Source organism: Podarcis liolepis (genome assembly GCF_965112155.1).
Source record: "Podarcis liolepis genome assembly, chromosome: 12".
NCBI lineage: Eukaryota > Metazoa > Chordata > Lepidosauria > Squamata > Lacertidae > Podarcis > Podarcis liolepis.
In genome coordinates, this window is record NC_139563.1 from 43,879,490 (window position 1) to 43,892,394 (window position 12,905).

The 12,905-nt window shown below is 43.2% G+C and overlaps 1 long non-coding RNA gene across 1 annotated transcript in view; it reads right to left on the bottom strand.

The window, feature by feature from the left end:
- The window catches only part of LOC310690078, a 452,048-nt gene that overhangs the window by 324,075 nt on the left and 115,068 nt on the right, over positions 1-12,905 (bottom strand). The gene's annotated exons all lie outside the window — the stretch shown is intronic.

The following is a 12,905-nucleotide window of genomic DNA, read 5'->3' on the forward strand; positions in this document are numbered from 1 at the left end:
ATTCTGTGGATAATTACGCTATTATAACATAGCTCAAAAGGCCCTGAAATACACAGAAATTATTATAATCTGGGGGTAATTTTGAAAGAGGAACTGCAAGCTCCAGCTGAATTGAAGAACAATCTTCTATCTGGTGCAGACTTCCCTAAAAGGCTCTGTTTCTGACTAGAGCACCACAGAGACCTCCAGGGACAGACTTCCCTCTTAGTCAGTGAAGAGGGACGTCCACAGCACCCAGTCACCCTCCTAGCAGGCACAGAACTGCTCTTTTAATTGGCAGACTAATCAATCAAAGTTTTGGTTATGTCAAGTTTGTTTGGAAGTAAATCCCACTAGGTTCAGTGGGACGCGTCCAAGTAAATCAGTAAAGGAAAGCAACCTAAGTCACACTAAAATTTGCCCAGGCTCTACAATTATTCCGTGGACTAAAACTTAAGTTGGCTATGCAGATTCTCCCATCTTTTTGTGCATTCGTGGTTTGCGAAAGCTGTCGTTCACCCCATTTGAAAGTTCAGCATTTATCCTTTTGCTGGAGCTAGGGCAAGTCATAGACACCCTCCCGCTTTATATTTATGCGTTTACTTTTTTGTCCCTCGGTCTACCCCAAGGACACGCTTTTTCATTTATACTTAACCACAGGCAATGGGGGGCTGCAATGGGGGGACGGACGCAAGGCAAACATGAGCAGAGACGTGGATGTCACACTTACCTTTGAAGAGCAGGCTGCATTCCAGAGGTTTCTCAACACACACACACACACCTCCACCCTTCGTCCGAGGAAGCAAGAGGCATTCATTACGTCAGTTCAAGGATGATCTTCAGCCAGTCAAAACGATTCCTGGATGATGAGGGGCTGTGGCCTGGGACTCAGCTACACAGCTGCAAATTAAACATTTAAAATGTGTTGTAAGTGCAATATACAAATGTGACACTAGATGGTGAAAGTGAGCTATGCAAATTTCAATGTATTTTTACAAAACGTTTTAAAATAGAGCATTTTCACATTTTTATTATTATTTTTTATATGTGTATAGATTCCACCCTGGTGTAATCTTGAAGGCTAGACGGAAAGAGGCACTTAGCTTGAGGTTCCTCAACGCAGCTCTATATCACCCCATTATTCCTTTCTTAATGTAAACAGAAGATTTAGAATCGTAGAATTGTAGAGTTGGAAGTTGGACCCCCTGCTATCAGTGGCACGCAGTTAAATTTTTCAAAGGGGAACAGTTAGGGACAGAGGCTCTAGCTTGCGAGGGGCGTGGGGGGGTCAATGTCATGAGTGTGACATTTGACATTGCGCATGTGAGCATTGCGCCTCCCACCCTAAGCCAGGCAGAAGCTTCCCAGGCTTTGCCAAGGAGGTGCCAGGGCTCCGACAGGATGCTGAAGCCCTCCTGCCACCTTCCAAAAGGCAGGTGGGCTTTGGGAAGATGGCAGGATGGATCTTGGACCCATCAGAGCCTCGCACCTTCCTCCCTAAGCCGGGCAGAAGCTTTCCGGGCTTTGAGAAGGAAGCCCCAGGGGAACATTAAGGGGACCAGCCTAGTCCCCTTAATCCAATGACCACACGCCACTACCTATAATGTTTAGGGAAGCTTTTAATGTTTAATAGGTTATTGTATTTTAGTGCTTTGTTGGAAGCCGCCCTGAGTGGATGGGGAAACCCAGCCAGATGGGAGGGGTATAAATAATAAATTATTATTATTATTATTATTATTATTATTATTATTATTATTATTATTATTATTTTATGCAGGAATCTTTTTGCCCAATGTGGGTTCAAGCCCATGACTCTGATATTAAGAGTCTCGCGCTCTAGCGACAATAAAACAGATTGTGTATACCATTACACACAAACCCAAGCGAAACAACATTCCTTTTTTTTCTGAGGGGTACTCAAGATTACGCAGTACCGACACCTTTTCCCCCTAGAAGAAAAGCACTCAGTAACAGTGAAAATCGATTTCCTGCTGTGCTACTTTGACATGAACTCCATAAGAAACAGCCCGATTCTTTTCCAAACGTATCTTCATTATGTACTTCTTGTTTCACTCCTTATGCCAACGCTAGCTTGCTTAAGGGAGTGGTATCTCACTTTTTTACATAGCATTTTCTCTACCAAATAGCTATGAAGAGGGGGAAATAATTAAAACAAAAAACAAAAATGTAGATAACTCTCCAAGTGGAAGGAATATGCTGCTTTGGACGATAAGACAAAAACAAAGTTGGACTTCTGCTTTCCTTCCCAGTAATGAGAATTCCCAACAGCACACAAACTTATTCCTAACTAGCTCTCTTAGCTGTTTGACCTTTCATTTGAAGTGCCCATTCTCCAGATACCCACAAGGAGCGACCACCTCCTCTTTCCTTTCAATATAGTTTCTTTTCCTCAACTTAAAATTGTCTGTTCTTATGCTGTGCTTATGCTGCATACACACCCGTTAAGTGCTTTGATTTATTTTTATATACATTAAGCGTTTATACTGTTTCTGGGGATGCTTGCTCCCCATGATATGTCATCTGAAGCACAACGGAGTCTAATTTGGGTTCAAGATTAACCAAGCCCAAGTCCAAATCCAATCCAGGAAGGGGGAAGGTTTTGCCCAGCACTACAACATATTATTAAGGGGTGTGTCACAGAATCATGACCTTGGATCCTTATCTGAGACACTGGATTTCCTGAATACATCTGGCAAAGAGATTAAAATGCTGAGAGCTTAACCTTTCTCTAACAGAGTCATATGGGGGACCTTTGGCTTCCCAGATGTTGCTAGACTACAGCTCGCTCTATCCCTGCCCATTGGCCATTCTTGCTGGGGCCGATGGGAGGTTCACAAACATCTGGAAAGCCAAAGGCTGCCCACAGCTGATGGAGAACTTGCTGCGACCATCAGCCTTGCGATATCACTTGATTATAAATGGTGCAGCAAGGTCACCGTTCTTCCCCTCTTCCAAGGCTTCCAATACCATTGAACAATATCCGTGATGGGTAGAAATTTGTCAGTCTAGCTCCACCCAATCGCAGCATCTTCGAAACCCTCTGCTAGTATGGGCAAGCCCTGCAAGGTCGAGAGAACAAAGGACTATTCTGTGATTCTTTCCATGACACTAGACCCTTTTGATTGAATTGCTGGAAGTGCCCAATGCAGGTCCAGAAATGCTTTGCTAGATATTTAGGGATTTGAACTGCTAGCTAGCCAAATAATTATTTTTGGATAATATTTAATGAAATGTGTTTGTTAGTGTAGAGTGCCTTTGTGAAATGATGTCTAGGGAGTTATAGCAGATTGCAACACAGCCTTATCTTTTAGCCTTGCTCTGCCAGAAATCACAGAATGAGCTAGCCAGCTTCCCTAAGGTACTTTCTGGATCCCAGGAGTTAAGGGCTACATCCAAAACAATACTATCATTTGGAAGCCTGTACATATTATATAACTACAGCAGTGATCAGTTTCTCAGTCCCATATCTGGTCTCATGAAATGCTTCATCTGCATGTTACATATTGGCACTTTTGCAGTTTTATAATATGTTTGTAAATTTGGAGAAGTGTGAAATTATGTTCCAATTTACACATCTGCCTAGAGGAGATGTGAATTGGGTTGGGTCACCCTGGAATTTACGTAAATCTAATTTCTCGTGCATCCTTTCTTCATGCCCTGCACATGGACTTTTGGGAAGTGTTTTGGTCACTGCTGTGAAGAACAGGATTCTGAAGTAAATGAACCTTTGTTAAAATCCAGCAGGAAGTCTCTTGTTCTCTGGAAGTTTATAGTTGTTGGTTTGTTGTTGTTTTTTAAACTATTTTTTCTTAAAGTGATCCTTTCAACTGAATTTGCTGAATTTAGAATACCACACCAGATGGCTCAGTCTGTAGAGCATGAGATTCTTAATCTGTGGGCTGTGTATTCTAACCCCACATTGGGCAGACGATTCCCACATTGCAGCGGGTGGGACTAGATCACCCTCACGGTCCCTTCCAACCCTACTATTCTGTGGTTATTGTTTGCTTTGTAACAATAGCTCATATAACCCTTAAAGCAATTCCTTATCTGCCATTTTCTGCTCAGAGACATCTGTACTGTCTCCTAGCCCATTTCCCTCCTCTCAAGCGAAGATGAATCATTTGAGCAGCAAGTGGTGCCACAAGTACTTAGAAGAATAATGCCAATCATAGATGCCGTTAACATTATGTCTGATTAGTATTTGAGAGAGCAGCAGTTGAGCTGAGGTACAGCACATTCCAGACAGCTCTGCCAGGTACCCATCTAGTAACTGCTGTCAGTAGATTCTTAAAACTGGTTTTCCATGGCAAGGTGAGCTTTGATAGCTAGGATGAAGTAGACCCTGATTTCTACAGAGAATTCAATACAGTTTTAGATGTGAAATAACATGGATATTACCCTACTCCAATTAGTAAATGGCCTCGGCCCAGTACACCTGAAGGAGCGACTCCACCCCCATCGTTCAGCCCGGACACTTGAGGTCCAGCTCCGAGGGCCTTCTGGCGGTTCCCTCACTGCAAGAAGTGAGGTTACAGGGAACCAGGTAGAGGGCCTTCTCGGCAGAGGCGCCCGCCCTGTGGAATGCCCTCCTATCAGATGTCAAGGAAATAAACAACTATTTGACTTTTAGAAGACATCTGAAGGCAACCCTGTTTAGGGAGGTTTTTAATGTCTGATGCTTTATCATGTTTTTAATATTCTGTTGGGAGCCACCCAGATGGGTGAGGTATAAATAATAATATGTTGTTGTTGTTGCTGCTTGTGGTTGTAATGGGCCCTAAAAATTATTTATGCCTTTATTTATTTAAAATATTGTTAACTGTCCTTCATCAGAAGATGACAAGTAATGAATTTATTTATTTATGTTGTTGTTGTTGTTGTTGTTGTTGTTGTTGTTGTTGTTGTTATTGTTATTATATACCATGCTCCATCAGGGCAGTTCATAACATAATAATACAAGACCAACCCCCCCCAAATACATAATAAAAACACGAACAAAACAAAACAAAAACCCTCCCCACCCCCTCCCACAACACATTTAAAAGGGCATCAAATGTAATCAGTGAAAGGCCTAAAGTTCAAATAACACGGTTCACACAACAGGCCAAAAAATGTAAACAACAACAACAACAGGCAAATAATGTGAATTTGAAGGATGTCCTTAAAATTACCCCCATTCTGAACGGGTACAGTTTCTAGACCATGTCAACTTTGGAGTCAAGCTACATATTTATCTAGCCGATGTCATTACCACAGCTTGGTAAAGTACAGAACTATTTCCCTTGCACCATAACAGTGACAACAACCCACAGACACTCCGGACGGTACATATTTAAAAACGCTTTTGGCCTAGGAAGCTGCATGGTGGCGATAAATCTGCATAAATCACATCTGTATATTTTAATCTGTCCTGTTAAGTGTCGTTGGAACTTTGATTCCATCAACATTGTACATTTAAAGCAGTATCATCCCATTTTAAACAGTCATGGCTCCCCCCCCCCAAAAAAAAATAATCCTGTGAATTGTAGTTTGTTACAGGGCTTGTTCCCTGTGTGGTTTAGCAACCAGTCCCTCTTCCCAGGAAACACTGGCGACTGTATCTCTGTGAGAGGAATAGTACCTCCCCCCGGTAAAAAGGTAAAGGACCCCTAAACGGTTAAGTCATTCGAATTTGACTCTGGGGTTGCGGTGCTCATCTCGCTTTTCAGGCCAAGGGACCCAGCATTTGTCCACAGACAGCTTTCCGGTTCATGTGGCCAGCATGGCTAAACTGCTACTGATGCACAGAGGACCGTGATGAATGCCAGAGCGTATGGAAATGCCATTTACCTTCCCGCCACAGCTGTACCTATTTATCTACTTCCACTGGCGTGCTTTCAAACTGCTAGGTTGGCAGGAGCTGGGACAGAGCAACGGGAGCTCACTCTGTCACGGGGATTTGAACCGCCGACCTTCTGATCGGCAAGCTCAAGAGGCCCAGTGGTTTAGAACATAACGCCACCCATGTTCCCTAGTTGGGACCTAACAAGGACCAGCGCCTGTAAAAAAACTACACTTCCCAGGATTCCTTGGGGTTCTATGGCTGTTTAAAGTGGTATGATACTGAGCTGAATCTTGAATGGCCATGCATTTAGTGCCTATGAGCAGTGGATGGAGGGGGCAGCTGGACTGGGATCCCTTCTACAAAGTGGGGGGGGGGTCCCTCACAATGTAAGCCTGTTAGCCCTGATTCGTATGTGATGCCCTGGTTTGACAAGCTCCTTCAGTAACAGTTTTTAATAGAAACTGGCATTGGCCAAGACAGCTGGCAGTCCTTTGCCTCTGCAGGACAGCGTCTATTCAGTATTTAATTGATGGTTGAGAGTGACAGAATGTGACTCCTTATCATTTATTACTTGTGTTTACCATTCCTCAGCCAGGATGCAAGCTGCGTGGGGTGTCCGTGTTCAGACTGAACTAAATTCCAATGAATTTCAGATGCATTTATGAAGAAGTGTGCCAAGTTGCCTCATTAAATTGCAATTGTGTGTTATGTGTTGTTTATCTGTCACTTTTAAGCACTTTGACCTTCATCTTGTTTCAGTGAATGGCAGCATCCTCAATGCCTATCATGTTTGTGCACAGAGCAGAAATATGCTTTTAATTTCATGAAAAGTGCTATTAAGATTATTTGAATGTATTTGCTGATCAGCTTATTTCTCACTTGAGCATTCTTTCCATGTGAGCACTCCTTCTCTATCCTTTGGATAAGGAATAGAGTTAGGACCAGTTACTAAACTCTGCTTTATTTTCTCTGTTGTTTCTAAGTTAGCACATACGCAGGAAGTGTTGGCTTCCTTCCAGCAGATGGCGCTATTAATCTGTAGACATGCATGTATGCGGTTAAAGCCAGGGCTTTGGGTTCAGTTAGCTCAGCACATACTAAAAGAGTAAGCCACTGGTGTGGCTGATATTCTTGTCCCATTTCTTAAAATCTCCTTTGGGGTGCAACTGGAGCACAGAAGGACAGATCAGCCAGAAATGTCCCTTGTAGACAATGGCTGCATCTTCAGATCTCAAAATGAGATTAGAGGCAACATATTTATCGATTCCAAAGGCAACATCTTTATATTGACCTACGATAATAATGCCATTCACGGTTCAGCTGCAATACCTGTTGCTTGGTATTATCATAGGGAGTTTATCCTGAAACAGAACAGTCCACCATCCATTATAGATGATCAACTCTTTCCTGCTATAGTCATCCTAGCTACCTTGTCTTTGAAGGTTTGTGAAGTCTCTGTTACAGAGGCGGCGAAATAAGAAGTTGAACGTCAAAGAAAATGGAGTTGCAAAGTGCCCAGTTATGTTGAAGGATCCTGGCACACATGTATTAGCTAAGAGCAGTGTAAATGGAGTAGTTCTAATTCCTACAGCGGTGCTGAGAGAGACTAGGACAGCCAGCTAATCAAGATGTTCCCTGGTCTTTCCTTCATGTGTTGTTTAGAACAGGAAAAGCGGTTTAGTCATGCTGCCCACATGACCCAGAAAGCTGTCTGTGGACAAACATCGGCTCCCAAGACCTGAAAGCAAGATGAGCGCCGCAACCCCATAATCGCCTCTGACTGGACTTAACCGTCCAGGGGTCCTTTGCCTTTTACCTTCCCACCCCCCCCCACTTGAACCATTCAGGCTCTATGAATGCCATGCTCTCCTGCATCACAAATTGACCTTCTAGGCCCCCCTGCCTCCAGTTCTCTCTAGATTCTACATCCAACAGTTCAGAGGAAGAGGTCAGACTAAGGATACCAGATTTTGTTTCAATGAATCCGAGGACACTTTTTCAACTTCCGACTAAACAGATGGATTTTGTCAGGGGGCTGATTTGTAAATCCGGAGACTGTCCCCGGGAAATGGGGGGTGTCTGGTAACGTTAGGTCAATCCAGCTTGATTCCCTTTTGCCACCCACAAGCCTTTCCACAAGGGCCTTAATGCCCATTTAATGTTCCTCCATTAACCAACGCACTCTTTAAAAAATAAATAAATAAATAGAACCCCAACCTCCTAATCGCATAGGAATTCCAAAAGGTGATTCCAGGTTGTCTCTCCTCAGCAGTCAACAGTATTACTTATATCCCTGTTCATCTTCCACTTTCTCCATGCCTTGCATAATTTTATAAACTTTGATCCTGTCACCTCTTGCTTGCCTCTTCTCTAAACTAAAAAGTCCCCAGTGTTGCAACCTTTCTTCATAGGAGTCTCTCATTCCCCTTGACAATTCTGGACACGCAGATCAAGATATCCCTAGAATGCCGCAAAGAGAAAGACCTGGGAAGTCTTAGGAAAAGAGAGAAGTGATGGATACTGTATGATGTGCATATAAAAGCTGGTAAAGGTAAAGGTAAAGGGACCCCTGACCATTAGGTCCAGTTGTGGCCGACTCTGGGGTTGCGGCACTCATCTCGCTTTACTGGCCGAGGGAGCCGGCGTACAGCTTCCGGGTCATGTGGCCAGCATGACTAAGCCGCTTCTGGCGAACCAGAGCAGCTCATGGAAACGCCTTTTACCTTCCCGCTGGAGTGGTACCTATTTATCTACTTGCACTTTGACGTGCTTTCAAACTGCTAGGTTGGAAGGAGCAGGGACCGAGCAACGGGAGCTCACCCCGTCGCGGGGATTCGAACCGCCGAACTTTTGATTGGCAAGTCCTAGGCTCTGTGGTTTAACCCACAGCACCACCCGCGTCCGGTATAAAAGCTGTTAAAATTGCATAAATAAAAGTTTAACAAAGAAATATTGGGGGAGCAGGTAAGCCCCTCGCCGTACATAATCAAATCGCAAAACATGGTGCACGCAAAATAAATTGAATGGGAATGCCCATGAACTTTGTGCCCCCCCCTTAAATGTTTTATTGGGACAATCGGCCCAATAGGAGCTGTTTCCTGTTGCTGCCATCACACACAGAGGTGCCATGGGAGAACTTTTCCATGTGGCGGTTTCTTTCAGATATCATTCTGAGGTTACACAAACGCACAATCTCCGTCTACCCAAGCTTGCAATAACAAGGGCGGCGGGGTATCTTTACTATTTACTCCTTCAGGGATCAATGTCATTTCCTTAAAAGCATATAGATACATTTTTAATCATATCATTTTGGGCTTTGCACCCCTGCAAATGAGATGCTTTGCAGCCTTGATTGCTCTCCATTTGTCCTTTTGGGGGGGCCTTAATTTGATGAGCTGTAAGTGCACTTGCAAGCCCACTGTGCGCATTCAATAATCTAATGGTGCTTTGAAGTACGTTTGCCTCATTGCTGCTGCACGGAGGCTGATTATTGCAGACATAGTGCATTAAGAAATCACACTCATATGCCTTTATTGGATCATCCTTATTGCTCATAATTCACTTGTAAAAATATTGTTCGCCCCTTATCTCACTTGTAACTTCGCGGGAAGCCACTCTGTTAAATGGCGCTGCTGTTGTGATGCAATTAAACCAGTAGGCTATGCTTTTACATTTCTAGCTTTCCCATCTAGATTTGGGGTTTTTCTTTTGCTTATGCAGAACAACTTTTAAAACTTTAATGCAACTTCTGATGCCATTCTGCCAGCAAAAGGATATGATCCACCAGTGCCTCCTTTACTTAAAGAAGATTTAGGCTGTTTCTATACTTTTTTTTTTACTCCTCTTTAGTGCACACTCAGTGCGTTTTCAATGCTAGGTTTTCAATCTGTGTTCACATATACAATCCACCATAGGTATGCTGTAGTTGTTTTAATAAGATATTACTGTTTGATGTGTTGCTGCTCAAACCACACATGGGGAGGACAGGGATGGACTTTTCTGTGCCCTGAAGTGGCTTGTTGTTGTTTAGTCATGTCTGACTCTTCGTGACCCCATGGACCAGAGCACGCCAGGCACTCCTGTCTTCCACTGCCTCCCGCAATTTGGTCAAACTCATGTTAGTAGCTTTGAAAACACTGTCCAACCATCCCGTCCTCTGTGTCCCCTTCTCCTTGTGCCCTCCATCTTTCCCAGCATCAGGGTCTTTTCCAGGGAGTCTTCTCTTCTCATGAGGTGGCCAAAGTATTGGAGTCTCAGCTTCAGGATCTGTCCTACCAGTGAGCACTCAGGGCTGATTTCCTTCAGAATGGAGAGGTTTGATCTTCTTGCAGTCCATGGGACTCTCAAGAATCTCCTCCAGCACCATAATTCAAAAGCATCATTTCTTCGGCGATCAGCCTTCTTTATGGTCCAGCTCTCACTTCCATACATCACTACTGGGAAAACCATAGCTTTAACTATAAGGACCTTTGTCATTGCTTTTCTCCCAAGAAGCAGGCGTCTTTTAATTTCGTGGCTGCTGTCACCATCTGCGGTGATCATGGAGCCCAAGAAAGTAAAATCTCTCACTGCCTCCATTTCTTCCCCTTCTATTTGCCAGAAGGTGATGGGACCAGCGGCCATGATCTTCGTTTTTTTGATGTTGAGCTTCAGACCATATTTGCGCTCTCCTCTTTCACCCTCATTAAGTGGTAATGTGAACATGTAACAAGCCACCGTTGTGCCACTTATTCTATGCCAGCCATTGCCAACCCGGTGCTCTCCAAATGTTTTGGACTGCAACTCTAGCCCCAGCCATGGTTGGGCGCCAGAGGTTGGCATAGGCTGCTCTGTGCTGTTGGCATAGGATATACAAATTCCACAAAATGAGCTATTTTGATTGCTGCCAGTGGAGGTGATTCGCATGAAGAAACAGGTATCTAAGTAGCATCCTCTTCTAAATCAGGAACTAAAACAAGAATGCATGTTGTATATATGGTGGCTGTGGATCAGTTACCACATCAGGCATGTGGGACGGACACAAGATGCAAACAATTGGCACTGTGACCCTTCGTCTTAAAAAAAAGTAATTGCTGCTGTCAAGGTTGGTCTTGGGTGGATCTACACACAGGGAAATACATGCTATAAGTAAGAAATTAAACATTGTAACAAAAGAAAGAAAAAACGCTATGTAAAATAACATAGAAAGGTTTTATGCTCTCCAACGCCATCCGGTGTTTCATGTTTGTAACACATTCAAAACACTGGTTTTTTTTTACTAATGTAGCCAAGTTCCTTGTCAGCTTCTTCAGAGTCTAGAATCAGGGGTGAGGAATCTGTGGCCCTACAGATGATGTTGGACTTCAAGTCCCATAAGATTTTTTTAAAAAAATTAAATCATTTTTTTAAAAAATTTAAATTGGATTTTTAAAATAAAATGCTTTTGGAGAATTTTTTTTCTAAAGATAGTTTTCTATTTACGTTAAGAGTCCAAAGGCTATTCAGCAGGAAATAAGGATTCACGTGTGCTAAAACTTAGTCTAAGTTTTATATATATATATATAAATGTTTAAAAACATCAGCTAACAAGCATGGATACATATGCTATAATGTTATTGTTTTAGTTAAATAAATTGTTTAAATTGTTATTAAGGAAAGGATTATTTTTTCTCCTTCCAATAAAGTACAGCAGAAAAGTTGTCCAAATATAAACAGTTAACTTATTAAACCTCACAATAATTTCATAATTATCAGTATTTCTAATAGTAGAACCAAACCACTAATTTTGCTATAACTGTAAAAACTACTCTGAAAATTTATTATTTCAGAAATGAAACCTTCCTCTGGTTGTAAATATTAAGACAATACCAGCAAGAATGAGTCTTTCTGTAAAAAAGAAAAAAGAAAAGGATTTAAATCAAGTATTATTGACTTATGTAAATCAAATCCACCCTGTGGCCACCAACACTTTTGCTGGGATGGAAGTTGGGAGCGGAGGCATTTCTGTCAAAGCTGTAGGCTACACCCATTCAGGCCCCACCACTGGGCTCTTTCGTTTCTAGAACACACAAACACAGATCCCTAAAAAGCATTCATACATTTGTTGCATCCTCTAGTTTGGCTGGGCAGATACAGGAGGATATTCATTCACAACAGCCCACTGCTACACATATAAACCTCTGGATTAAGGAGACGGTTTATAAAGAGCCCTGAACGTTTCCCAGCTTGAAGTCTTTCTTCTTCAAGTGTGCTATTATTTTCTTTTTAATCCTGCAAGTTAAACTGTACGTACAGAAGGAGGAAGCTTCGCCTTCGGGGGGCGAGGAAAAAAGTAAAGCAAGTGCGCTTAGGTGTACATATTGTGGATGGTTTTCGTAGATATGGGGAGCAGCTGTGAGCTCAGACCATGGGTAGCAAACTAAGGCCCGGGGGCTAGATCCGGCCCAATCGCCTTCTAAATCCAGCCCGCAGACGGTCCGGGCATCAGCGTGTTTTTACAGGAGTAGAATGTGTCCTTTTCCTTAAAATGCATTTATGGGTTATTTGTGGGGCATAGGAATTCGTTCTTCTTTTCTCCCCCCCCAAAAAATATAGAGTCTGGCCCCCCACAAGGTCTGAGGGACAGTGGACCGGCCCCCTGCTGAAAACGTTTGCTGACCCCTGGCTCAGATTGTCTTGTAAAAAAAGTGTAGGGGCTATGACAAAGGCTCTTATGTACCTGTCTCCATCCTTTTCTAAAGAACATCCCGCTTCTCTAAGGTCTCTTTACCAGGTGAATTCTCTTAACCTCCTTGTTTTAAGAGGTTAAACAGGAGCCAGGATGCTCCAAACCAGTGCTTTGTGTCTTCGACCTCCCCTCCAGGCTGTGTTCCATAATTTCCCCTGCTGTGCTGGATTGATGCTTCAGATAATGCCTCGTCTCGGTGTGCGAAATAAGCAGCCGCCTGAAGAGGAGCCACGCAGCCTTCTCAAGTGCTGAGGAGCAGCCGATAGGCAACACAAGTGGGGATTGAGAACTGTTAAAACCTTGCAAAGGGATGCCGCCTCAGAGAGGGAGCTAGGGGATGGTGCGAAAACCGGAAGCAAGCAGCGCAGGAAA